We start from the raw sequence: 27,439 nt of genomic DNA, 5'->3' as shown, positions 1-27,439 counted from the left end.
GTATTAGATGTGTATGTACATATATACAAAGTGAATATCACTTTTCCCTGTGAAAGTCATCGCAGCTGAAACATCATGGCACATTTTGCCGATTTTGCCCCCAGAGCTAATCAATAAATCAATGATAAGAATGTAGCTGAGAATTGTCTGTAAATTGAATTCATGTTTGACAACGTGAGTGACACAACAGAGAGTATTTGCGACCGGAAATTATTCATATTAGTTGAACACAGTTTTCGATGTGCCATTTTGAGTACTTTGCGGTGGAAAATGTTATTTCGGATCAATTGAATAATGCTATGATTATGCTCACTTTGCTCCCGAACTGCTATATAGTGCTGAATAGTTAAGAGATTTACATCGTTCAATGTTACATTTGGGATTTGCGTATAATGGCTTATTTATGCATTTTACAGCCACTCATCAAGTCTCCCATCGGCAATATTCCTGCATAGATAATTGCCTAAAATATTCGGACACTTTGCTACTTCGAGAGTTCAAAGTTTCAGAAGGCTTTCAATTTTAATTAACTCTTTAGGAGGAGAATGTGAGAGTTGCTGTGTGTTTACTGAATGGGATTGTATTCTATTTAGACACCTCGATATGCAATTTCAACTAGTCTGTATCTGACCTCACTCGTGCAATTACTCACCCACATGTCTAAACATTTATCCGTGGTTTCGTGTGTTTCCCCCACAATCGCCAAAACCCCATCTCGAGTTCCATAATAAGTGTGTATATCGCATTTACACTGTCAAATGGAGACAACCGAGCAACCCTTTCACCCAGGCCGACCTGTCTTGTAAATCTCACTCAAACTAAAATCGGCTCTATGGTGTTGGATGAATTGCGGCATCCGGAATGAATTGTGGTCAAGCAAAAAAGCATCCAGCAATCCTTTTTACGGATTTTGGTGATGGACAAGAGCAAATCAGTTTCTCGCTGCTGGCCAGAAATTGATCACTCAAATTCAATTAATATATGTACATATGTGCAATAGAATAAATTTGTGAAATTCATTGTCAATGATCACAAAATGCTACCAACAAAAGAAATGATTGCACATTTTTTCATGTTTTAAGTTTAAACCGTGGTGCCACGTGGGAAATAACCTATTGTGAGAGTTCAGCAAGTCGATTAACTAACTAGAATGGGCACCGAACATTGTATATATCCAATTCACCACACAAATCACTTTATCTGTTCATTGTTCGTGTGAGCGTCCATTTATGAAAATAAATTGCATCGCATTCAGCGAGCAAGTGGCAGTAGAAAAGCCTTCAGAAAGCTTCAAATATGTAGGCTATGTTGTAATGGTCACGTTGCTACCTATTAGGCTGGTTCAAGTTGTCCGCGGGAAAATTTCAAAGTCCAGGATTCGGCACTTAGAGAATTTTTCTTCTTCAATTCTCTACAATCGCGACTTCAGGAAGACTTTCGAAATGTTCTATCCGCTGGTCCAGGAACAACTGAGGAACCGTACCCAATTTTCCTATTTATAAAGGCTTTCCTCCTCCGTCCCCTCATCTGATGGTTGTGGTGTCGCTTCTCGATCGGGCTCTCCTTGATCGAATTTTTTTTAACCTCTATGGTCAGCTAGTATCTATTTATTCATTTTCCATATTTTCATAGTAAGATGCGCATGCGTGTTTTTATTTTGAACGCTAATTCAGGTTTCTAAATCTCAAGGTTGAACGAGAAACAGTTAGTTCAAAGTACTAGATGAGATTTTCGAATGAACATTGTTGTCCTAAGTTTGATACTATTTTTAACTATAGTGCGGAAGCCCGCGTCATTTGGTTGTTTTCTATAAGTAATTTTCCAAAGACGATTTCATTATATTGCGTACCAGAAAGATTTCTTCCCTTTCTTATGAATTTCTCACAATATCTTCCCTTAAAGGGATGAAATATCTCCTCCAGACTCAATTAATATGTAGTGAAATATTTGGGACACTACAATGTATGTAAATTGTTTATATATTTGTTTAACAAGAATTGTTACCTCGCAATGCATTGTGTTCAGTGGACACATAGGTATTTATTTATGAATATTTTTATGTAATGTAATCGCGAAAATGTTGACTACTTTACTCACCACTGCAGATTAATTAAATGTGAGAGTTCTATAAAAAATTTTACATCGCAATGCGCTCAAAGACTCAGTCGAATCTTTAGAGTTTACTTTATAAGAGAAGTCAAAGTGATATATCAGTCTATAGAGTCTCCCTAGGAACATATTCAACAGAAACCATCGGAAGCTGAATTGTGAAGGCGATGCCAGAGAGTGTTAAGGAGTGGGCGAGGAGTGTAGGGCCACAAAAGGAAACGTGAAAGGAGCAACTACATATTAGAAACGTGCTGTATCTCGAATTGTTGGGAAAGCTGTAAACAAACCGAAGCAATGAACCAGGAGGAGATGCTATAAGAAGAAAAGTCTCTCTCTTCATGTGTCTCTCACATTTATCTCGCTCGCTCCTGCACAAATTTTCGGCTCTATCTGCTTTTTAAAGACGATGTGTTTGTACTCAGATTTAACTTTTCTCACACATCAGATATAAACCTCAGACACCCACAGACTGAGCGGTGAGAAGTTCAACCACGAAAATCCATGAAGAATGATGAGATATAAGAAGCGATTAAGTTCAGCTGAAATTGAATTAAAATTCTCTGTTGCTTCAGAAACACATCTTAAGAAGAGTATTACTCTCGCAGAAATCTTTCCTTGCCTTGTAAATCAATTATTGCATGATATACACTTCAAGTGCGTTAGCGGAATTCTAGGTAATCTTATAATCATTCAGGTAAATAAACACCATCATGTTCTTGGGATGAAGGAACCACACAGAGATGACAGATAATCTAGCGAATCAAGAAGCAAATGGAATAATATTAAATTGTGCCTCACCGTTTGGTTAAATCAACAAGTCACATAATTTCATTGAGTGTGATAATTTGTCTTCAAATTTGAATGTTCTACTAAAAAGTAGTATTATTTTATTTCCATGCAAACACACTTAAAATTGCACACAGAACGAGCGAAAATGAGGAAGGATGAGAGAGTGAAACTCTGCAAAGTTTAATTTTGCTGACTTTCAAACAAGATTCATTCGATTGAATTTCCGGAATTATAATACCACCGCAAGTTAAGCTCTCGTATACTCTACACATCTCAAATGTTTACCATCTGTATCGAGTAAAGTGCGGAAATTGTCGGGAAATTTGTGGACGAAGACAATGGAGGAAAGTGTGTACATTTCTTGAGATTCTTGAGGTTCGTGTGGATTAGATTCCAATGCCTCTTGCATTATTTTCATATGGCAGCCAAGGATGAAAATCAGGATGTTTGCTTTACATTAAAAGCTAATATTAAAGTGTTCCCTCACTTCCAGAAACTTTACACACTCTTTTTGGAGAATAAAATTTAATCCCAGTGAAATGTGAGAACGTTACTTTGGATTCTTTTTTTGACATTTATTTTAAAGATGATGTGTAACAACGAGGAATAAGGATTATAAGTGGATCTAAATCCACTTCTACGCGTCATTCAATGAAAGTACCATTCTTGCAGAAACCGAGAGTATTTTGATTTTTTTCTGTTTGTTCTTCACCAAAAAAAAATGAAATATTTAGACACACCGAATTTTTAGCGGTATAAGAAAAATTTTTCGGGACGTTTTATTTTCTGCACTTCTTTGGACATAATCGTATTTCAAGTAACATGAGGTTTGCGGGTGTGGAAGAAATTTCCGCTACAGAATGTAGACAAAGTGGAGAGAACAAATGGGTGACAGAAAATGCGCCAGACGGAAATTCTTTTAAATATTTTATTAGGTGAATGCTGGCAAGAGGAATGTGCTTTATACGCTGCGACGGCAAAAAGAGCAAATTGTATTACAACAAGTGAACAAATTCGTGTCACACTGACTTGGACTGTAACACATCAAGATTTTATATTCAGGTAAATATCTTGCAAAAGTCTAATTGAGCATTATTTGAAGTATAATGTTTGGGAAACCATAAAAGAAAAATTGCGAAAAATCTCTCGAGGTTTTAATCGAAATTGTGTTCATTTTGTGTGAAAGAGTGAGAGGTTATTCAGCAAAGCATTAAAGTGGAGACATAAAAGTCATATTTGAAACGTTAGGGGTGAAAGATATGAAATTGGACACAGTTTGATGCTTTAAAATAGTGCACAGACTAACAGAGGAGCGTGAAATGGCCAGAGGCCACTTTTGTCGAGTTAGCAAGTCCATCGTAAAAGTGGGTTGTGGACAAATCCTCCTTCAAGTCCAACTTTAACGATCTGAATGAAGGAGTGAACCATATTGTGCTGTGGTCAGCACATTGCGTATAATCATAATCGTGAACAATCTCTCGAGATGCCTTCGGGTTATTCACTGTACATTTCGTCGTATTATTGTTATGTTTTATTGGGCATTAAATAATTTTATTGACTCCCACTTTTGGCAAACCTTCCTCGAAGGGATTTCCTCCGCCATAAGCACTTCCACACTCATGCACTTGATGATTGTAATTGATAGTTATCCTGTTGAATTTGAGGCATCAACAGTAAGTTTAAAAATTAACTTAACTGCCAAATTCTTTGATTTCTTCCAACTCCACGATTTCTTCTTCTATTCGAGAATTTAGCCGCTTGAAATCTAATATTGCGCACATTTTGACACCAGGATGTTCTCGAAGTGGAGCAAAATATTTTTGCAATATAATTCTGTGGAAAAATATTACTCTTGAGTGAAAATTCATCGATGAAAATGGGAAATGACAAACAGAGGAAAACCATAATGCTGTGTTTATTGTTTGTTCACCGAGTTTTTTTAGTTGATCAGTTTTATTGAATTCCTGATGTGTACTTTGGGAGGAATGGATACGAGAGGGCACAAAACGAAGCATACATAGAATGTCATCGACACAAGTTGATAAAAAAGAATCGCAAGTAACGAAATCAAAAAAATTAATCCGATTTGTCTCTACTAAAGTGGCGCGAAGACATAAATATGAGCATAAATGTTTACCTTCCGAAATATTGCATTTGAGCTTTTGCAATGTGGTTAAAATGGAGCAAATAAAGTAGATAATTTTATTGTCTCAGGGAAGAGTGGATAAGTTGTGATATTTAATTAAAGCACATTTCTCATGTGTGTGAGTGAGCGAAAAATTATGGTTAAAGTTTCCGCCCATATTGTAAGTCTTGGTGAGCAATTTAGAATGGCACGAATGCATTGCAATCAGGGTGAATTTATCTCTATAAAACACTATTAACAATTATCAATGCCGGATCAGAAACGCCAAGCGTCCGCCCCTTTAACCAAGTGTTCTTAAAAGCGCTATTTCGAGTTTGCGTCTCTGGCCCTTTTGGGAGCACACAAAACTTCTCCACAAAAGCCTATTTTGCAGTGTGAAATTGTAATCCATACGATAAGCATGCAATATTTTCTGTGAACTTTCAAATGGATTACAATTGTGGTCAGAGTTTTGTGCGGTTCTTCACTGTCGCTGAGGTGATGTTACAAGCGGAGCGGCGGAATGTGGGTGGGGTGGCGGCTTTCAGGGTGGGTGTTGCAAGTGAGAAAGCGAAAGTTTTTAATTCAATTCCTAAATGAGTTTTCGCTTGTTGGTGAAGGAGCCCCCTGACAATCTCCACTGTGGATTGCTTCCGAAAAGAAGTCTTCGATTTCCGCTATCTCGCGCTCGCATTTGCCCCAGCCACATTTCGTACGAGTGTTTGTCTTTGGGCGGCTACACTGGGGTGTATGTAATAACCCTCAGACCGGCAATTTCTCATACCTATCATGTTTCTTGTCTGTTTACTCGTGGCCCCATACCACGGCACTCTTCCGCAGAGACGGCGAAACGGCAAGAACAAACCGGCGAGAATCCCTCATGTCTCAGGGTTTCAAACTCAACACATTTCACAGTTAAAGAATTATGGCGCGCTCGGTGTTGCCGTGAGGCTTTCCCATTGAGTGTGATTCTCCCCCGGTCTCCTTTTCGCTCTTCCACCCTCATTCTTTTGACTTGTAATTTCACATGACTTTTTCGAGGTGCTTCACACCAGTGATAACTCATACCAGATCCAATTAAAGCTCAGTAATCTCCTGTGAATTATCAAAAGATATACTCAAGTTGGTTCTAACATAGTTAAATGGTAGAATTCCTCTCTGGTTGCTTGTCTGTGCGCCCCACTCGCACCCTTGCGTATTCCTCTGGGTATTTTCTTCACTTTTTTTACAACCCTCACTGCTGAGCACGACTGTTTCTTGTCTGCTCGCTCAATTTCATGGGCAAATGTAAAAAGTACATACATCTTCCTCATTGAGTATTAAATAAACTTCCATGACTCACGTAGAATTTTCTTACCTCTCACCTGAGTTCTTTAAGAATGTAACAAATAAGAAGAAAATTTCAATGTTGACTAAGTCAAATGACTGTAAAAACATTTGCAAAACAAACAAAAGTCCCTTCAAATTTTATAAAATGTATATATGCAACTCACCTCAGGATGAATAGTTCTCAATACAAATTGTCGGCTATATTTACTGACGGATAAAGCGGCTGGAGTTCAGTAATTTCTATTGGATGCCATGTTTCTGTAAAGAAAAATAGACTTTTACTAAGGTCAGATTTTTCAAAGTTGTAAAAGGACAATTACTATAAAAATCTTGTGTAACTGTTCATTAAAATACCACGATAATGCGAGTTTATTACTGCAGAATAGCTTATCTGAGAAGTGGATACATCATAATATATGTATGTACATGTCTTCGTGTATAGCTTTGGGAATAGTCTCTTAGACCTTCCTAGAAGAGCACTGAAGTGAATAATTAAACCTTAACTTTGTTGAAATTAATCTAGCGAGCTTGTTGTCGCCTATGGAAAAGTTGTTAAAAATCTAAATGAGAAATATGTATTTCATTGACTTTTTGCACATTAATTTATCATCACAGAGCGGCAGGAGAGCGAACAGCTCATCTACAGTGTGGAAGTGTGGAGGTCATCAATTAAAAATTATCCCAAATTGCCCTGTCGTCGTATGAAAAAGGCGCAATTATTGATTTAAGTGTCGAACGTTTGATGTTCATATGCGATGATTGCGACAATGATGACGGTCAGTGGGGCTGTGATGCATCGTTAGAGGTCAACGCTATGACACAGTGGCAGTGATGGGCAGATTGACACATTGGCAAGGGTGTTGGGTTGGGTGGCATGCTCGAAAAACCCCATCGATATGCAGAGGGATTTCGTACGGCCATATGTGACAGTCTATAAATTCATTTTTGATTTCATTCGATTTTTCATAAGGGGATTTAAAATTTTAAATAACCCGACTCGATGCAACTTGACTAAACTTTGACTACACCCGAACGAGGAAATCGACATTTCACTGTAAAAATATGACTAATTAATTATTCATCTGTACAGAAGAGGATTTTGAGCTGAGCTTTCAAACTGATGCAATATTAAATGTTGTGAATATTTGCTTTATTCACTCACAAATAGATTTCGATGTGCTGTATTTGGAATAAATGATACAATTTCAAAGTGAATTGTGGAACTTTTGAAAAAGTTAGATACAAATTTAGTGGTGACTTTAACGAATTTAACACTTTGTTAGTGAATTACTTAAAGAGACTTTATATTTGAAATTTTGCTGGTATTTTCCTCTCTGCGATGGAAAGGGTGTGTTTTGATTTAAACATTTTAATTCCATCTCACCCACCTGCGCGTGGATGGAGCGAATGATCCTGAATATGGGGTTCTTTCATGAGATCTCGTTCGACATCGACATAGCATTTTGGTTGGATGCATGAGACGTGCTTCCATAAAACAGTTTCCACTTACTTTACATCTTGTGAAATCATTTCAAAGTGCGAATGTTGAATTTGCTATTTAACTATAAAGCTGCTGGGCGTGAAGAAATTTCTCACCCCTTTCGGTGTAACTTCTTCAACACTTTGAATCACTGTATAAATTTAGCTTGGAGAAGTGTGGCGCTTTGGTGTGTGTGCGAGAAAGAATGATTGTGAACTTGTATCACCCCTACACTCTCGAATTTAATGTGGCCGAAAGAGTGAGAGAGATCGTGCCCATTCTGTTTTTATATTACACCCACCATCCACACAGGGTACGTTTATACAACTCTAGTTACGCAGGGAGCATACAAAATTGAAATTCCTTAAGCTTCCCAACATGCCATCAAGTTCCTAAAGCAGGCAGGCAGAACCCATTCTCACATTGTATCTGGGAATAACATTCTGAAGAAGGTGGGAGGATATGTGACTGTAAAAGTGTTTCACAGACGTTCTGACTGGAGAAACGAACCGATTCTCTCCTTATCACAGATTTTCTTCCTATCACCTCCCACTTTGGCTTCCTCGCACTCGTGCCATCCACCCCTAACCCTTCAGACATGCTTCAGTGTCGGGGGCCAAACTCGTAGTCATTGTCAGACCTTTAGCCTCAACCTCTCGAAATATTCACCTCTGCTGCCTTGATCTGACTCTCACACAGCCCAAGAAATGCAAGCACACGAGAGAATTTTCACTTAAGCGTGTGTGTGGGTGTGTGCAAATCTGTTTGATAGACTATTGCTCCAGAAGGTGTAAGAAAGAGTCATTGAATGGTATAATTTTCCTTTGCGTTTTCATATCATTATCTTTTTGTTTTGGGATTTTCGCAAGTGGTTCTTTCTGTGGGGTTGTTTTTGATGCCAGTGCGAGTACAAGTTTCCACTAAGTAAGTTTTATCACTTTTGAATCGCTTTCATTGAAAGTTCTGTTGCGCATATTTTGGTTATACAGCGAGAATTTAATTATGAAGAGGATGTTTAATTGAATTTGGAGTGAAATATTTGTTCGCTCCTCCAAGTTAATTTACATGGCTTAACTTTGTAAATGATCGCTTATGTTGTCACGAAGTGATTAATTAAAAATACTCGTGCTGTATAAGAAGAATAATTTGAATTTTCAATTTTTCACTTAATCCTTTGCCTGGCTTTTCTATGGCACTGTGCCTTTGCTGTGTGCAATCACATTCTCGAGTGATGTCACAGAGACAGAAAATTTTATTTACTTCTCGCCCTACTTCACGGATGTCAATCAATTCTTTACCATTTTTTTCTCCGATTCTCTTTCCACGAGTTAGTCCTGTTTATAGACAATACCGAGGCGCTCTTGAGCACCCTATTTCTCATGCTTGATGGTGTGAGACATCTTGAAGTATTTTCCGCGTGAGCTTCTTCTTATATTGAATAGAAAACAGTTATTTTTACACTCGGTGAAATACTGTGACAAGGTGATTTCGTCTTAGGGAAAGTAATGTATGTTCTACTGTCACAAATTCATTCAATCTGAATTTCGATGGTTGTTCTAATGTCAGGAAACTTTATTGTGAATTTGTGTGATTTCGGAAGGCCGTCTGATTTGTCATGACACCATCTAATCTCAAATGCAAAACCTTAGGTTCCACATTCTCCCTTCAAAAGATATTTTAAACTCAAGTTAGAAGCTGGTTTCTTCATATTCTTCCAGCCATTGTTCTTATTCTTTGAGGTGTGCTGAAGAAAACGTCAATGTTACTTTTAATAATACATTCACTTGAATGCTCTGCACCGCTAAAAGGGTGTAACAGTAGCGAGTCAGTTTAAGGCGAGTATAATAGTCGAAAATGAAAACAAAAAATGTGCACAGAAACGCAAATGCTTTGAGATGAAAACAGTATGAAGAAAGGAAAGTCCCACATCCTCGGCGACTCAAATATATTTCGTGGGATTTGTATGCTCATTGTAATGCAACTCGTTGCAATCTCCCTCCAATTGTTTACCGTTGAAAATATGTTTGTCTACAAATAAGTGCATTAGACGAAGCATATCAGGTAGAAAAGTGCTTTTATATTTCTTGCGGAATAACAATGCAGATCATTTCATGTGAGAAAAATTGAGATATAATATGTGTAGAGACGTGCAACTGGGATTGATAGTAATGCAATAAATTAAATCTGTAGGTACTTTAGAAAAAAATCACTCTTGGTTTGAAACATTTAATTTGTCCACCAAAATTCTAATATGTGTATTTTTCTGTAAAATATGTGTGAATATCAAAATTTCCAATTAAACACAGCGACCAAATTTATGAGACAGCATTTTCAGGCGAGAAGCCTAATACGGTATGTGGGGATGGTGGACGCAGAAATTAAAGTTTAATAAGTTAAAATACATTATTGCTCCCAATATTGTGTACAATGGGAGAAATCACCAATTTACAGGAATTATATGCGTTTTTCTCCCTCGCTTCCTGTATAGCCGAGGCATTCTGTATTCAGCAGCCGCCATGGGCGGGGATGAGTACAATAAAACTCGGTTAAGCGGTGTTTATGGAATTAAATTTTGGTTTTTTTCACCCAACTTGTCGGCCGCATCCCCTTGTAGTTACACGCGGTGTGCATTTACAGCGGTGTAGACATTGTGTTTGGATTTTTAACTTAAACGCTTTTTTAATCCCACTACGTGGAATGAGATTTAATGGGGCATCGGTATCGAATGCAGAGGCTAAAGTGGCGAACAATGTATAGATGGGGGAGAAAGAGAGAGAGTAATAATTTAGATTCCATACAATATCTGGTTGTTATTCTGTGTTCTATTAAACCTGTGCATTAGTTTGCAATGGAACTAAGGGGTGAGTGGAAATACAACGATGTAGTACACACGAGAACAAATTGGAAACAAGTGGTGTGAAGACCTGATATTCCAATCATCGATATTAAAAGAACAAGATTGAGTTTCTTGTAAATTTCCCCCAGACAATCTAAGGATCTGCCATTTATGAGATTCTTAAAGATTTTCAAAAATATTGGGTCAAAAAAGAATTCTCACATTCCGTGGTAATGGCATAGCGTTGCTGCTTTGACTACCCGAATTCAGGCTTCCTGTGGACTTACAGTGACTATTGTCACTTCACTCCTTTCTCATCCTGGATTCCAGAGTACTTTGCATATTGCCCAGCGTCATGGAGGAAAGTTTTGCTTCTGTCGCCAGCACGACAGTGCATTATGTGTGCAGAGTGGAGCTGAAGGGAATCCACCATTGAATCAGAAAAGCCACTCACTTGCCCTCACTCTCAAGTCCAGCTCAAGTCGACATTGAAGAGAACACAAGTATTATCATTCATGGCATGTCGCAGTCTCTGTTTCTCCAAAAGTATAGAGCTATATCATAGATATGGCAGATCCTTAGAATTTCTGCCCTCACTTTTCCAAACTCACACCTTCCTCCAATCCACCTGCTACACTTTCGCACCGCAAACTTTTTCCCATTATCAAAGCCATATCTTTGTTGTGAACACGTCACAGTTGTGAGGAAAACCACCGCCAGCAAGAGTCACTACACCGAATACAATCGATTATGGACCAGAGCTCACTGTATGTAACAAATTCCGATCTTCCGATTCGAAACAATAAAGGACAATCAACAGGGGAAGAAGTGTTTCAAAAAAACATATATCAATGACTAATTATATTTGAGCTGTTTCTGGCAGTTGCAATAGCGTCTCTTTAATCAAGTAGTCGAGTGTGCTCCGCCAAAATATGCATATCCCAATCGAATTTGAAATTGTAGGATGTGTGATTCGCAGAGAGAGTTTTAAAAATTAATTAACCTTTCCGAATGTTCGATGCAGAAGTCAGCAGAGAACAAGGTTGATGGAGAGAATGGGTGAAATTGCAATGAGAACAAAAAATTAATGGTCTCCCCTTTATTGCATGGCCTCTAAAATTTTCTAGACAATTAAATTTAACTGCACTTTTCCATCAAAAAATTAAACTACTGGTGAGTTGAGCCGCGCTCGCCTGACTTTGTGCATTAGAATGAAGGCGCTGATGCGATGGTGGGAGGATAAAAGCCATTCACCTGTGCAATATGTGTCTCCTCGTGGTACACTCACACCCTCGCCGGCCCGGTCTATGCGCGAGACTGATGGTGTGCTGCTATTTTGTGGTGCTGCCACTGTCCATTTGCTTTAAATTGCGCTTTAAGTGCAGAATTTTTGAAAGAGCATTTACGCTGGGTATATGGAGTCGCCCCATCGCGAGAGTCAAGAAGTGACACTCGTGAGCTGTATGCAAGGGAAGTATAAAAAGAAAATGTCACAGGATAATTCGATTATCAAAGCGGATGCTCCTGCATGGTGGAATTTCCCATGTAATTTAAAATCGTATCACTCTCCTGGGTCGAATTTCTTCTCAATGAAGTCTCAGAGCGAGGGTGACAAGTCCTCAGTGACGGAGGATTGTAACATGGGAACAAGAGTGCCAGTTAGTTCACTAAAATCACAAAACGCCACCCCGGTACTCATTCATTCAGAAAAGCGGAAAGCGTAAAAGAAAAACACATAAAAGTGGAAAATGACTTGGTCGTTAAGCGTTTAAGTTGGTGACAAGCACCCATTTCCTCTTCCCTTCCTGTCCCTGTATTTTTCTGACATTCCTTCTGCACTTAACGCCGGCCAATTCATAAACAGGAATGTTGTGTCTGGCGTACACCAATTTATCGAAGGACAGCCAGGGTGGCATCGGTCTCATCCGGAGACCGCCGAAAGGAATCAGTCAAGAGACTCAAATGGATTGAGAGACATAAAAGAAGGATGATGATTCACTGGAAAGCTGTTGCCAAAGGGAACCTTTTCACGGAGTGACCTAAAATGTCAACCAATAGAATGCCACCCATTGTCTCTCCCGCAATCTCTCACCCCAGCCCCAACCCAGCTTCTCCCGCCCGGCGAATTCAAGAAGTCACGATGCTGTTGTACAGGGATTGAGAGGAGGAAATACATTGGGGAGTGGTAAAACTTGTACTCGCGTCAATGTCATTATGCAATTTAATTTTTAAATAGATAAAGCTTCGGTTGGAAACGCTCTCAGCATATCTGTCGTCTGAACACTATATATTCTCCATATCTCTGCTACGAGCATCCAAAATTGTTCCTGGAGGGGAATCCGTACAGTGCACACCGGGGAAAAGAGCTACTTGCCGTTTAAAGCTTATTGTTGTTATCTCTACAGATTTTATCGTCATTATCCTTCGCATTTGTTTCGTGTCTTCTCGACGTGCTTCTTTTCGTTCTGGGGACACTTTTTAGAAAATCTATGGTTGAATAAATAAAGAAGCTGGCATAAAATATAGTTCAAATATGTCGTCTCAATTTCGATTGCCACAGAAGTCACAGTTTGTTCTTATCTGCGCGAATAAGAAATATTTCTCTTACTTTTCCTTCCCGAATCTTTCTGAATTTGTAGATTTACAAAATGTTTCTGTTTTTTAGAAAACCCACGAGAATTTCATTCACAAATGATATGCAAATAAGAATAATTTAATTTGGCAATAAAGGTGAACTTTTGCTAATCTTTTAGCAATTTGAGGAATGAATTAATAATACACATTAAGAAATGATCAGACACAAATTTGTCATTGTCTCGGCAATTACGTAAATGGTATATCGTTTTCAAAATTTAATGGAAAATATTTAGAAAATAATGAGAAAGAATGGATAGTCAAATTAGAAAATTGAAAAAATCGCCCTTCACTTTCATTGATTTTCTAGGTGATTGCCACATGTAACATCGCCTCTAAGCATTTTATGGTTGTATCAATTTCCCCACCCACCGAAAGCTCTGTTGTACAGTCTCTTGTGCGCTTGGTTTACGTATGTTGATCGGATGGAACATGTTATTGCTGTGCGACTAAGGGTTGGGATTGATGGGGTTGAAGCAGAAAAAGATTTTGCAACGACTCCACTTATGGTGTCTTTTTATTTCTCCGCCTCTCACTTCCTCAATCTTTCAAATGCGGTGATGCTTCTCAGATTTTCTATCAATGATGACACACAAGTCGGAGGGAGTTTATTCCGTGAGTGCGTTGAATGTGAAAGTCGGAGTCAAAGGGTTCTGACAAATAAAAAAGGCAGCAAAAGAAGGGCAAGGACGAACTGGGAAAGTGTGCATGTGAGATATTCAACGAAAGTGAAACTAAGTAGCTTATCGTCAATTTCGAGTGCTTTCCTTTTGATGAAAAGAGTGGTAATACTGGGAGAGGAAGTTCAAGTGTTGGCGGGGGTGCACATAAAAGATAAACATGTAAATAAAAAGGGGGGAAACAAAATTGATTGTGACAATGGGGTTGACGTGGTGCCATTTGGAAAACCTTTGAATTATTGAAACTCTCACCGCATGAACATTTGCCACAGGAGTGGTAATGCCTTTTGGGTCACCCCCAAAACTCAATGGATTTCATTTTACTCCGACCATTTGATTGCTTCTCCCTTCGGTACTCTCGCTCTATCTCCATTATTCACTTTGAAATCTTTCAATTGTGGTCTGGGGCTTCTGGAAGGTGGTTGTGTGACTTGATTAGATATTAAACTGACCAAAATCTATTGTCTTTGTTTAGTGGGTGAGGCTGAGTGTACCGAAACTTTGCCCACGACCTGCCACTGTGCTTGAGAAAGTGTAGGAGATTTCATGTGAAATTGGGTCCCAACTCTTCATACATAACATCCTATCAGACAACTTAACTAAAATCTCTCTGACACAGTACAAATTCTCATTGTTGCACAAGGAGGTGACTTTCTGGGTAGTTTTCTCCGGGATAATCGAAGCACAGGAGACTCATCGCCTGTACCAACCACCCAGGAGCGAGCACTATATTCGGTGACCCTTCTCAATTTAACCCAATCACGCCACCCCATCGGCCACCCGTCCACTGCACGGGGTGTGGGGGGCCATTTCATGGATATTGGGTTTTGGGTGTTCAATTGAGGGAAGCCCGGATTGGGCGCATAAACACAATATAATGTATTTAAGTGAATGGATTTTATACTCACACTTTGGATCATGTGATAAATTCTTGAACGATTCTCAACAGCCGGCGATAGTCTTCTCGCATACGGGCGGCTCAAAAGGGGTGAGGGCGATGTGGGGTACGTGTGTGCTTCAATATTAAAACTTTCAGTTCCAGTGTCGACATTTTTGGTGTTGGGGAAATTGAATGGGACGAGACGGAGTTCGGGTGAGGACTCGAAGAAGGATGGGTGGTGAAAAACTTTCTGCCTCCGACATGGAGTTTAATTTACATTTTTTCTCACACCCTTCGGAGCTCCTTCAATGGAATTCCATCTTTTTTTCATGCCACCCTGCCATCACTATCTTATTCCCTTTCTTGTCCCTCTCGCGCGGAGCATAGACGGGCAGGATATATATTTATTCATTGACACGAGAATGTTGGAAATGCAAACGTCTCCTGGCGCATTAATTACCCTCTTGGAGCCAGAGATTGTTCTTCGGAATTTCATGTATCCCTTACAGATATTTGAAATCACAGTGTGATAGCTAAGAAATGGATTGATAGAAATTGGCTCCATAATTCTTTCTCCCTTACTTGAATTTATTTGAAACCTAATGTGCCAAATTATGCACAGATTTCACATTCAAGTAAATGACTAGTGTGTTACTTGAGAAAGTGAAAATTCATGTACGATTCCTACTTAATTTTAGCCATTTTCACTTTCGCACTGTTAATCCAGTCTGTGGAAAAGGTAGAGAATGAAGAGCACGTTACTGCAGAAGACTATTTGCGCCGTCTGCGCCATGTGATGGTGAAATTTATGAAGATTGTATGAAAAGCGTCTCATGATGCTTACATCAGGTGCCGCCAGTCAACCCTCCGTTGAACTCCCATGATATTCATATGAAACTTAATATCTTCATGACACACTCCGGAAAAAAGCCTCTGAAATTGCCTGCTTAGTTAGCTAAGCATTCTGAAGAAGCGAATGGAATTTTCATTTTTCGCCAATTTTCATAATCTTCACATAAAATGGCATAAAGGCTTAATATTATGAATGTTATTGCAGCATGTGAAATGACAATTCAAAAAAAATTGCAAAAATTATATTTGATCATTTAAGGGGTTTTTCTTTTATTCTATTTATACGCATACACAATGTTGGAAATAACACTAAACATTGTACATCAAAGAATAGAATGCGAATGCAGGCAAGAAGAAAGACAAATATACTTTTTGTGTGCAAAGAAACTTTGTCATTTTAGAGAATTATTTACATGCATCTCTTCGCATTAGAGGAACTGTATTTAATTTGGAACTTCACAACAAAATTATGCGGTGAGTTTGTAGATTCTCGTATTCTCTCGTATATATTTTTAAAGACAAGAGCAATATTTGCAGCAATGTCGCAATTTCCATTAGCTTACAAATTTCTTTTGAAGTGTTGAGCAATTTCAAAAGATTTCTAGGTCATTTCTCAGAGCACCCCATTCAAACACACACATATACTGACGAACACTATATGAGAAATATTTGTCGCACACCAGAAAACTTGGCGCAACTTGGCGACAAATTTAACGTGCCCATGGTGACGAGGAGGGAAGGTTGACAAAGAACAAATGTTTCACTAGAACTTTAATTAGGATAAATGGTATTTGAATAATTTTCTAATTAAATTGAATGCAATATCTCTGGTGGGGTGGTGAGCTTTTTCATCAAATAGTTTAGGATGCTGTGCCTGGAACTTTGATGGAGAATATACATTTTCCAGTCGTGGAATGTTGGATGAAAAAGAAGCTCCATCGCGTCTCGTGGAAATTCACCTAAACCAGCAAAAACGTGCCTACGACACTCGCTATTTCATCTCATGTGCTCATAGGATAAGCCGCACTATATTGAATAAATGATGTTGCACAAATTGAATTTTAGCACTTTAATTGGAACGCAGCGGGAATTGCCATGTCATGTGGTGTAATATGGGAGGAGTATTGAAATTCCATAATTATTGTAACCGCTTTGTCGAAGTTTTTCTCGCCGTATATTTTCTTCCGCCGGGCGGCAAATATCAGACAAAGTTGTGTGCGATCGCAGCAAAAAGACTTTCACACATATAGAGTTATAAATGCATAATGGGGTGGAAGTGAAACTACCTCGGCGAGAGCTTTTCTCCATTTTCTCTCCCGCATTTTCTCATCTTCCCCCGTTTGAGCTGAAGAATTTTCCGACCTCATGGAGGCGTTTAAACACCCTATGAACGTATTAATCAGAAACACATGACATTTATTACAATTTCGCATGGTTTGCATATTCAGATAATAATTTGTCTTGGCTGTGTATGTAGTTTAATTCCGTTTCCTGCAGTCCCAACCCCGACTCCCGCACTCATATATTAAGGGGTGTTGCTGGAGTGTGGGCGATAAAGTGTAAAAAATTCAATGGTTAATCTACGAAAATTTCATCGTGCACATACATTTGTGATGCGGTACAATTTTCCTCCATTTGCACATCTCGTCAGCCCAATATGAGTGTTAATATTAATGTATCATCCTATACTTCTGTTCCAACATAAAACACCGAGGGATGGGGCGAAGGAAGCCTCACACAACTTCATTCAATCATCTCCAATATGGGCTTTAAGTGGATTATGGGGCACTTTTATACATTGTAGTTTAGTAACAATCATCATAAAGAATACAATAAAATTATTAAAATTTTATTATCCTCCATTCGGTTCTTCTTCACATTGGTTACACTGGCTGACTGTATTGTCATGAATCACACATATACTGATGCCCATATGTGTGTATAAATTAATTCGCATCCCTTTATGGATGAAGGGCTTTTTGATGGGGGAGAAAATTGCTCCGGGCAGAATTGCCTTTTTGTTAAATTATATTCAATTTAAATGGATTATATGGTTATTCAATGATGTTCACCAATTACATTTGGTATAAATTAGTAGACTGGTAAGTTTCATCTTTAATCTCATTTAGTAAAGCGACGAGAGAAACTTTAAGATGTCTTCTAAAAGAAATCAGTTGCAGAACATCAGAAAGTTTTTTTTTGTCGAACACCAATCCTTTGTGGTGAGTCTGAATATCGCAAATGGAGTTTTATGACACATAATTTCCTCGATCTTCCTCCTGAAAATTCTTCAGAAAGCTCCCGATTCTCTGTGACATTGTTGTCTCCCATTTTTCCCTCTCCACTTCCCATTGCGAAGTTTCAGTACTTTTTCGGACGGAAATAAGTGCAATGAAAAGAGCTGCATGTCACACCAAGAATTTGTAACTTTTGATGTCGTGAAAAGTGAATTTAATGCCTAAAACGATTTTAACAAGAGACAGCTCAGATAGGACACCTCTCGGAAACTTTTTGAGTTCCTCCCAGAAATATTGATTGCATTTCACAGCAAATTTCGAAAGAGCACCCTAACGAAAATATCTTGTCTTCAGTCGTCAAAAGTGTCACACGTTATTCTCCTTCGAGGTAACTTTTAACTACTTTTTGACTTACATCAACTAGTCGCCACTTTCGCGTTCGATGAGAGTAGCGAATTTGGGGCTTCACGGAAAACTGACATGTGTCCCTAGTCTGGTACACATTCCGCACAGAAAAGGACTGTTGACTACTGTGAAATTATTTTACACGCTGACTACGTAAAGTATCTTTGAGTGCAGAAATATTTAGTCGATTTGAAGCTCAACTCCAGTTTGACGATTCTCTGATGCCTCGACAATATTTAACATGACATGGCAGCACATCCAATTTACACCGTTTTACACCAGTCACACATGTCCGATTAAATCAATAAGAAGGACACGTAATCGCAAACTTCTGTATTCTATTTCCGTCATCGTCACCTTTTCCACGGGCATTTTCAAGTTCATGCTCGCCTAATCATCCAAATGACTTATGACAGGCTGTTAAGTTGTTAACTTATGTTAAGTGGACTCCGGGAAATTTGCACAAAGTTGCCTGTGGTTGAGGTGTCTCTGGAATAAACAGTGATGAAGCACGGTATGTGGGACTCCCCACGTCACTCTCTTTCGTATTTGCGGGCGAGCATAATTATTTAAGCATTCACTCCTTGACAGAGAGAAACTGAGGATAGAAAATCCTCAAGAGACTTCCTGTCAACTTTAGCAAGGAGACCTGAAAAATATTCTGAAATACTGCAATGATCGAAGATAGTCCCAGTTCGATTTGGAATGTGCCAGTATTGCAATTTCCATAAATATTTGAGGCTAAATTTACAACGATTGTAGGTGTGATGGGTGTGATAGTTCTGGTGTGGCGAATTACGGAGGGGAAAAGGTGGTTTTATGATTAGGTGTGGAAATTTTTGAGTGATTTGCAGAAATTCAAGCGATGGCGAAAACGGCGAAAATTGAAAATCGAACCACAAAAACTTCCGATACCGTGTAAACTGGCATGGTGTTGACTATTAAACATGCGAGATAGACAGTTTGATGGTAAAGTATGCTCCCTATCTCTGTCTGCTAAAGTGCAGAGGGGCTGCGATCTCTGGGTGGATTTAGCCAGTACAGGGCTGACGAGGAAGGGTGGCACATATTTCGACGACATGTCTATTCGCACGAAAATAATTTAAATTGAATTGAAAGTCAAACGAGAAGCCTGGCGAGGAGCAATGGTATGGGCAGATGGCGACATCGGATGGGCTGTCGGGATTTGGGGTGTACGTGGAAAATCCAATTGCGCTTCCTTAGAATTTTTAAGTTGCTCCTGGCGTGCATAAAATCACTTTAGAAGAGAGGATAAATGCTGCAAAATCCGAAAGATGTATTTACCCATGAGCGTCTGAACTTGAAAGCTCTTTACAATGTGTTTTTGATACCCAAATAATCGTGACTACTTTAAGAGTTGTGGACGTTTCTGTAGGTGAATGACACTAGGAGAAAAATTGGGAATGCTCTTTTAGTATATTTACGTAGGGGAAAATTAGACTAAAATTTAAATGAATGAATTTTCTAAAAAAAAGCCATAATTATGGAAAAATTTATATTGCGGTTCTAAACCAGAACTTTTTCTTTGAACTTTTTTTTACAAAACCATTCCTATCTCCCTTTTTTAGTGAACATAAATCGAGAATGTTTCAGATTAATATCTGCAGCGAATGTGGATAGATACAACTACGCGATAAAAGGATGTCGGAAAATGAGAGAAATTGTAGAAGGTCCTTTGCATCGTTTGCGGAACTTTTTCCTGTTCGTCGTAATATCCGTTAATATGGCTGCCCATATAATATTGCACTCAAGTTCCAATTTTTGCCCATTTTGCCTGAGCATGGGCAATGCGAAATGATCTCCCGGTTCTCGTCACATTCATTTTTGGTGTCTCACTTCATTCATCCGAAAATGCGGTGCAGAAAGGCAGAGGAATCCACCACAAAACAGTGCTATGTGCAACCTACTGCCCATTCGACCACACAGAGAAGCTGCAGAACAATAAATTGTGTACACATTCTCTGTTGTATGTACATGGAATGGTCTCTTTCTCTCTAGCCTGCCCCCAGAGGCCTCTGTTGTGTCATTCAGGGCGGAAATGCGGATGAATGAACTATTGGAAATAGGTTTTTATGCTGTGGCCCATGCTGGTGAAGTGAGGAAGGCTCCTCTGTGAAGTGCAAGGGAAGTGTGAGCGAATGGCATGTGAAGGCAACAAAGCAAGCGAGCATAGTCAAATAATTAACGCTTCTCGGTGGTGAAGCAACCACCAATATACCTACATAGCACACTTGGTACAAATAACCTTCTGCACAATAAATAAATTTACTCTTCAGTCCGCCACGTCGCTCTCCGACGCCTTGATGGAATTGTATGTATTACAGAGGACATTGAAATGTTCCTCAATTTCACACAGACTGCAGTTGAAAGAATGAACGAAACTTGTGGGTGATTGCCAACTGAGTGGCTATATTCAAATGAAATGCGAATGAGAATGACGATATTTGCTTCTTAGACAACCACAACACGCATGGCAAGAACATTTTAACAAATCTTAGACAAATTTGAGGTAGGTTTTGCGGGATGTTTCAGGGTTAAAACCCAAAAATATCTCTTGTAATGGTTAATATTCCAGAGCACAGCATAATTTTAATCACCACAGATGACTTCCCCTAAAACATGTACTGTCACAAAATCACAAGAGGTCATTTGCATCGTCGCGTCGTCTTCACATGGCGTAAAATTGAAATTCAGTGCACACCATTGTAATATATAATTAATAATATTTCAGCATATAACAAATTGATCTCTGGGATTTTGAGGGTACTGAACTGGAGCACAAATGAGTTGTTGCATCCCTTGCAGTGTTGCTGTGTGAGCGGAAGCGAGAACGAGCATGTTTGTATTTTATACCAATTATAAATCAATTCAATTTTCAACCATTACTCCCACCCTCGACCATCATTTGTGAAATCCCAAAATTTGCCCTATAATTTATCTCTCATTTCGCAATCATCATTTGATGCCACAGGGGTTTGTTATTTAATTTCATGTTCCAGTTGATCTTGGGACAGTTTTTTTTCTATCTTCCACTCACAAATATCAATATCACCATCAGTATTACATTTCCAATATATACCAACTCACCGAGAATTTTTCACGAAATCTTGTGTTGCAACAATTGCCAGCAGATGATGATTGTCGTGTTGCTTGCGTAACTTTTTTGTCACTTCGGCCGCCGTTAGATGAACATTTTTGGGATACTTCCAGCGTCTGTTCCTTGCACGTTCCGTCTTCAATACAATATTGAGGCTTTCGGCGCTTCCATCGCCATATGGTGCATTGTAGCTCTATCTTCAATCTTTTTTCACCCGGACCACCTCCTCAGTCAGTCCAATAAATTGGCGGAAATTCACACTCTGCCAAGAAACACATTCGATCGTGAAGTTCAGCGAGGAAGCTTTTTGCCTTGCGCCTTCCTCACAGAAATTCAATCTCTTTGGGTTTATTTAGACTGTGTTTCACTTCATTGGATGATAGTTGGAATTACCGAGAGATTTTTTCTTGATATCTCAGAAAGGAGAGTGAAAAGGGAAAAAGCACAATTACAATCAAATGGTTGAGTGTTGTTCTTATCTCGTACAATCAGTGGTGGAACATTAATACTCACTCCTTGGCAATTTTCCCACACACGACTTTCCCCATCTCTTATCTTGCCAAATGATAATTATTAATTGTTCGCCACTTGATTGCTATTTGCTATTTTGACCATGAAATGATTACTTTTGTGTCGTGATTACATGCTTTTAGGGTGTTCTGATAGAAGCCAATAGTGTATTGGGGTGGAAATATTTCCCTCATCTCACAATTAATAAAAAAAAAGATCTTTTGCCTCAATTATTATTTTTTAAAAAAGAAATTGAATATTTAAGCCACGGATCACCTATGGGAATTATACCGTCGAATTGTGTTTTTTTTTCAGATCGGGTATTAGAATCGAGCACTTCGCTAAGCCCGATAGCCGTGTATTCGGCATTTTTATTGCTGTATCACGATTATTATTTGTTCTTCCTGAAAAACATATGAAATAGACAGTGGAAAGGATTATAAATGATCGGCCGGAAATCATGTACGGCAAACAAGATGATGAGTATTTCAATAGAGGCGTCGGCAATAGTGCTTTTGGCGGTGAAAGAATGATGCGGCAGAGGAGAGAGGTCAGAATAAAAGCGATGAAATTGTTGTGCAATTTTCCCCTGAGCCCTCTCATTTTTCCGGGCACAACGGACAGAAAATTTGAAGCCACAATTCTCACGTTAGCGACCTCCACTTTTAGTGGGTGGATAAACAATTCAAATAATTTTCAGTGTAAGAGCAATGAAATTCTGTTATCGCACAAAACCTCCTATTGTTTCCAATTTTCAACTCTATTGTCTGCCTTGTAGGAAAATGTGCCAAAACACAGTTCCCGAGGGTGGCAAAGAGAAAACACCCAATTTTGTGGCACCGAAGAAGAAGACACGCCGAGTTGTGAATGAGGATTTGAAGTTTGTAGGGTGAAATTTAATAAACTTATAAGCCACTTTATCCTCATTCCTTTTTTCCAACCGCACAAACAACTATTAGAGAGTCTAAAAGACTTTAGGTACAAATGAATCAACCCCCAGAGTAAATCCAACGCCACTTTTGCCACTATCTATTCGGCTGTTATGTACTCTATCACAATGAACGCATTGTTCTCACAGTCATAGAGATTATTTTCCTCGCTATGTCAGATAGTTTCATCGTTGAAATTGGATAAGCCAAAAGCAAACCAGAATATTATTATTTTTTGCGCATCAGACCAGAGATGGTAGGATTTAGATTAAAAACCATGGCAGTGTAGATTTATAACTGCAATATATATAATATTATAGTTTGTCTTCATAACTATTTCAATATTTACTCACAAATTATATAATGAATTGTTATTCATTATAGAGTTTAAACTTCCTAACCCTTATCTCAATGTACAATTATTATTATATGTACGTAACACAACAGGTCAACAATTTGATAAACTGTGCATGAGATAATTTCTTTTGAGGTTTTCAAAACTCAAATATTTGCATTGAATTTGCAAATTTTCATTGCAAAAGCATTGAAATGTGATCACATAATCACAGTGCTATTAAATTTTGTTAATTAATTAACCACCTCCAATGCATTTTATTATGAATCTATGAGCCAACCATTTCACTCGACACCCACTATTTGTGCGCCTCTTTGGCGTTTGTGCTCTGCCTGCACGCAGGAAGTCAAATGAGGCTCTCAATGCAATCTCCTCTAACATGTGATTACTAAATTTGTAAATTAATCACTTTTAATGTTATTTTAGAGTCAATTTTGGGAAATGTGTACATTGGTGAAATAAATTGTGTCTACTTAAAGCTTAACTATTGAAATGCTTGATTGTGTTAGGAATGCAATAATTATAAAGTCATTTAGAGCAATTCAAATTGCCATTGTATTTCTCTTTGTGCTTATACTTTTTATATAAAATCTCTGACTGCATGTGAATTAAATTGTGAATAAATAATTGTTTTGAAACCTGTGAAAATAAGAACATGGAAGAGAATGATAGGCCATTATTTCCTAAACCATGTAATTAAAGAACGTCTTTCTATCTATTTTCATTTCGGTCAAATATTACTAGAATATCTAAGATGCAAGAAATAAATATTTTTGCACGAAACTTCCCTTTGCAATCGTTTTTTTCCCCTTTAGTGGAAAAATTTATACACTTGTCAAAGTATCTCGAATTTCTTCGGAAAATTTATATTTTTTGTATATTCACAGACAGTCGCTTATGAGCATACATACATATATGTATGTATGTACATAGTGTATGCATAGGTTTATTTTTCTGCTACAATCTTCGTGTTATGTGTAAAATATATTCCTCATCCATTTTCTTTCGTGGCGTATGTGGACACCAAGAGAAAAACTACAATGTGGAGAGATAGAGTGAAGGAAAAACATAAGAAAATTTATGATGGAACCGAGACTTGTGTACTGTTATTTGTAACTCTTGGCAGAATATGCAGAACAGTCTGAGGGTAGTTTTGTGGTGCTTCAGAGAAGGTACAAAAGCACAACCATCAAGTAAGGTTGGAGAAGCTTGTTTTCCATTGATACCCATGGAAACGGGTGTTATAAATAAATTCATTTAGTGCGTGCCCGTTTACAATTTATTAGAAATTCATTTGATATTCATTTTTACGTGTACAAAGGATACATAAGACAGAAAAGAGTCACTCTCTCCCTCCTCCTCTTCTTTGACTTATGACGTTTTGTACATATTTGCAGATTTTTACTCACTTTGCGGCATTCTATGTGATTTATCAAGTCAATGTTGGGTTTTCATAGATTATGTGGCTAGATTTTCACCGAAATCTGATTGTTTTCTCACTGAAATTGTCAATTATCTGAAATTCATACACATGCGGGTTTGCAATTTGATTTGTAACCGTATTAAATTATTTTCATAATTGTCAGGCAAAGTGAAAATTTTAAAATTTATGCTAAATATAGTATTATTGATGAAACATATAAACTATCATTTAAAATCTGTCAACAAAGTTATTAATATTTTTTGTAATTCTCAAATGCATTAAATTTTCAATGACACTATCAGAACATGAATGTACAATTTCACTTCTACATAAAAAATGCATCATAACTTTATATGTACACATTTATATTTAATTCGCTTAGTCTTTTTCTATATAAAAATGTGCTTAATTTCACTGGTATCTCAAGATACACTGATAACTTTCTAACAGATTTTCACATTTAGACTTTTGATGATGAAAAAATTGTATTATCATTGTTGTTATTCTTTCTTCTACATTTAATTTTCTGAAGTTTGCTAAGCAGACAACAACTCTCTTCTGCATTTATGTAGCCAAAGCTGTGGAATGTCTTAAACTTCTTAAGCACATTTCCGTACAACTCCTGAAATGCAATTCAATGTGCTGCAAGGCAAATTGAACAACATAGAAAATGGGGAAATTTTCGAATTTTCACTCCGCGCCTTCCTCAACTCATTCACAACGGAAGCAATTACACTTAAATTACAGAAAAACGTTGGGAGGGCGGATGGTAAATTGAAAAATTATTGTGGTTTGGCAATTTATATCAATTTCACGTTCGTATATGTACATTAATTCGCTGCACATGGCCCAACAAGTATTTTCAATATTTCACATTACCATGCAAGATTTGAGGAATGGCAAAAAAATATCAGCCAAAAGGGTTATTTTACTAATGGATTCTAATTATTCCATCGCGCATTTTACGTAGCAATTTCTGCTAATAGATTTATATAAATGTCTGCTAAATGACATATGTAAATCCAATATATTTGGGTTATGGATAAAAATATTCGCACATTATTAATTGATAGGTTAATATGATTTTATGATAAATATTTCAATTGACGAATAAAAGTCAAATTAAAAGCCAATAATTCAATTATTCTGAAACACTTTCATCACTTAGGCTCAAATTGAGCTCTGATGTTAACATGGTGTAACCTAATGTTTTTAATCTAATCTAATTTTGAATTTACACGAGACTTTAAAAAAGTGCCTAACTTCAATATTGAGATAATCCTAATTCAGAAGAACAAATATAGAGATCCCAATAGATCCTCAAGAGTTATCATTTATCATATATTTCTAGGGAGTTTTTCTTCTTCACTTTTTTTGGGAAATCGCCGGGGGAATGACAAACACGAAAAATGGAGGGTGAGAACATTTGGAGCCAGTATATTTGGTCGATATATTCTCTCAATTGCCACCCATTTGTAATAGTGACAATGTGAGTAATTAATTAAAATTAATCTCTCGGCATTTCCATTGAGTGACAGTTTTTCACTGATGTATAAACTTGGTTATTTTGAGTGTTGAGTGACATGTTTATAAAAGTCATACTAACTGAATCAGCTAATACACTTCTGCTATTAACCACACTAGATATTTCCGTATTAATTTCAATAGTGAGCTTTTAATGCATCGTGCGAACTTTCGTGAATTATTCAATATGGTACAGTGATTATTGGCAAGTGAACATCCACGGAACCGGGCGCAGTGTTTCCACTCGGCGAGCTGGTTTGCAACTGACTCGGTGAATTGTGCAAGAGTGCCGCTGAAGCTTTTCCACATGCTTTCGCAAAAAGCGGCAGAAGCTTGGAGACATCAACGGCGCACAATCGCATCAACCATCCTAAGAAGTGAGAGTGAGAGTGAGTGAGACGGACGAGGCTCATTGTGGCGGTTGAAGGAGAAATTGCAGGCGGTCCTTGAAGATATTTGTGGTGAGTTTGGCAACAGAATGAGGAGGGTCCTATTTCCTGTTCTCACGCTTTTCCTGACTTCTTCCCTTGCAATCGCTCAATGTACACATTTGTGCATATTTTCTCACATATTTTACCATTTCATTTACATCAATATAACCATTTTCACGTGACTTTGTTCACCAAATTATACGCCTGACCTCCAATTTGCTTATGTAGTTTGCAAGTTCATAAAAAAAACACATCATCTAATGGGGAAATCTGTGAACTCGTACTTTTTTCGTCTGTTGGAACAATAAGGTTCGTCTGCAGAAGAATTTTTCAGTTGAACAGGTGTTAAGAAAACGTGCTCAGACGTCGCGTGGTTACTTTCTTAAACTTCAAGTCACGCTTTCAATTAAATAAAAGGCATCTGTATAATTATTTTAGAAAACTTACCCTCGTCGTCGTGACCGAAGATTTTATTTTGAAATATTGCAATTGAAACTCATGTCTGCAAAGTGATTCAAAAGCACAAATAAAATACTTCACATTTTGAAGACATATTTTGTGATTTTCTTTTCATACCAAATAATTTCAAATTTTACAGAATTTCATATTAATAATATTCTGAAAATATTATATCAATTGTTTTAGTTGAACTGGCAGTTAAAGATTTCTTAGAATTGCAGTATTGCATTTCATACAACTATTTCAGAATGAAAATTGTTCTCAACAGTTTTGAAACATGTGAGCGAGGTTCGAAATTGTGGGCAATGAAAATATGCTAAATGACTCAACATGA

At 37.8% G+C, this 27,439-nt stretch overlaps 1 protein-coding gene across 4 annotated transcripts in view; it reads right to left on the bottom strand.

The window, feature by feature from the left end:
* The window catches only part of LOC132262552 (protein amalgam), a 43,426-nt gene extending 17,057 nt beyond the window's left edge, over nucleotides 1-26,369 (bottom strand). For 3 of the 4 annotated variants that reach the window (XM_059761844.1, XM_059761841.1, XM_059761843.1), the window contains exons 1-3: nucleotides 26,294-26,369; nucleotides 21,465-21,736; nucleotides 6,517-6,610 (exon numbers count right to left, since the gene is read on the bottom strand). The gene's annotated coding sequence lies outside the window, so the exon portion shown is untranslated. The remainder of the gene's footprint in view (nucleotides 1-6,516; nucleotides 6,611-21,464; nucleotides 21,737-26,293) is intronic. The other variant, XM_059761842.1, reaches the window with a different exon arrangement.
* Nucleotides 26,370-27,439: the final 1,070 nt, after the last annotated feature.

This window comes from Phlebotomus argentipes, unplaced genomic scaffold, assembly GCF_947086385.1.
Source record: "Phlebotomus argentipes unplaced genomic scaffold, Phlebotomus argentipes genome assembly contig_15, whole genome shotgun sequence".
Classification (NCBI taxonomy): domain Eukaryota; kingdom Metazoa; phylum Arthropoda; class Insecta; order Diptera; family Psychodidae; genus Phlebotomus; species Phlebotomus argentipes.
This window is presented reverse-complemented; position numbering and strand designations above follow the sequence as displayed.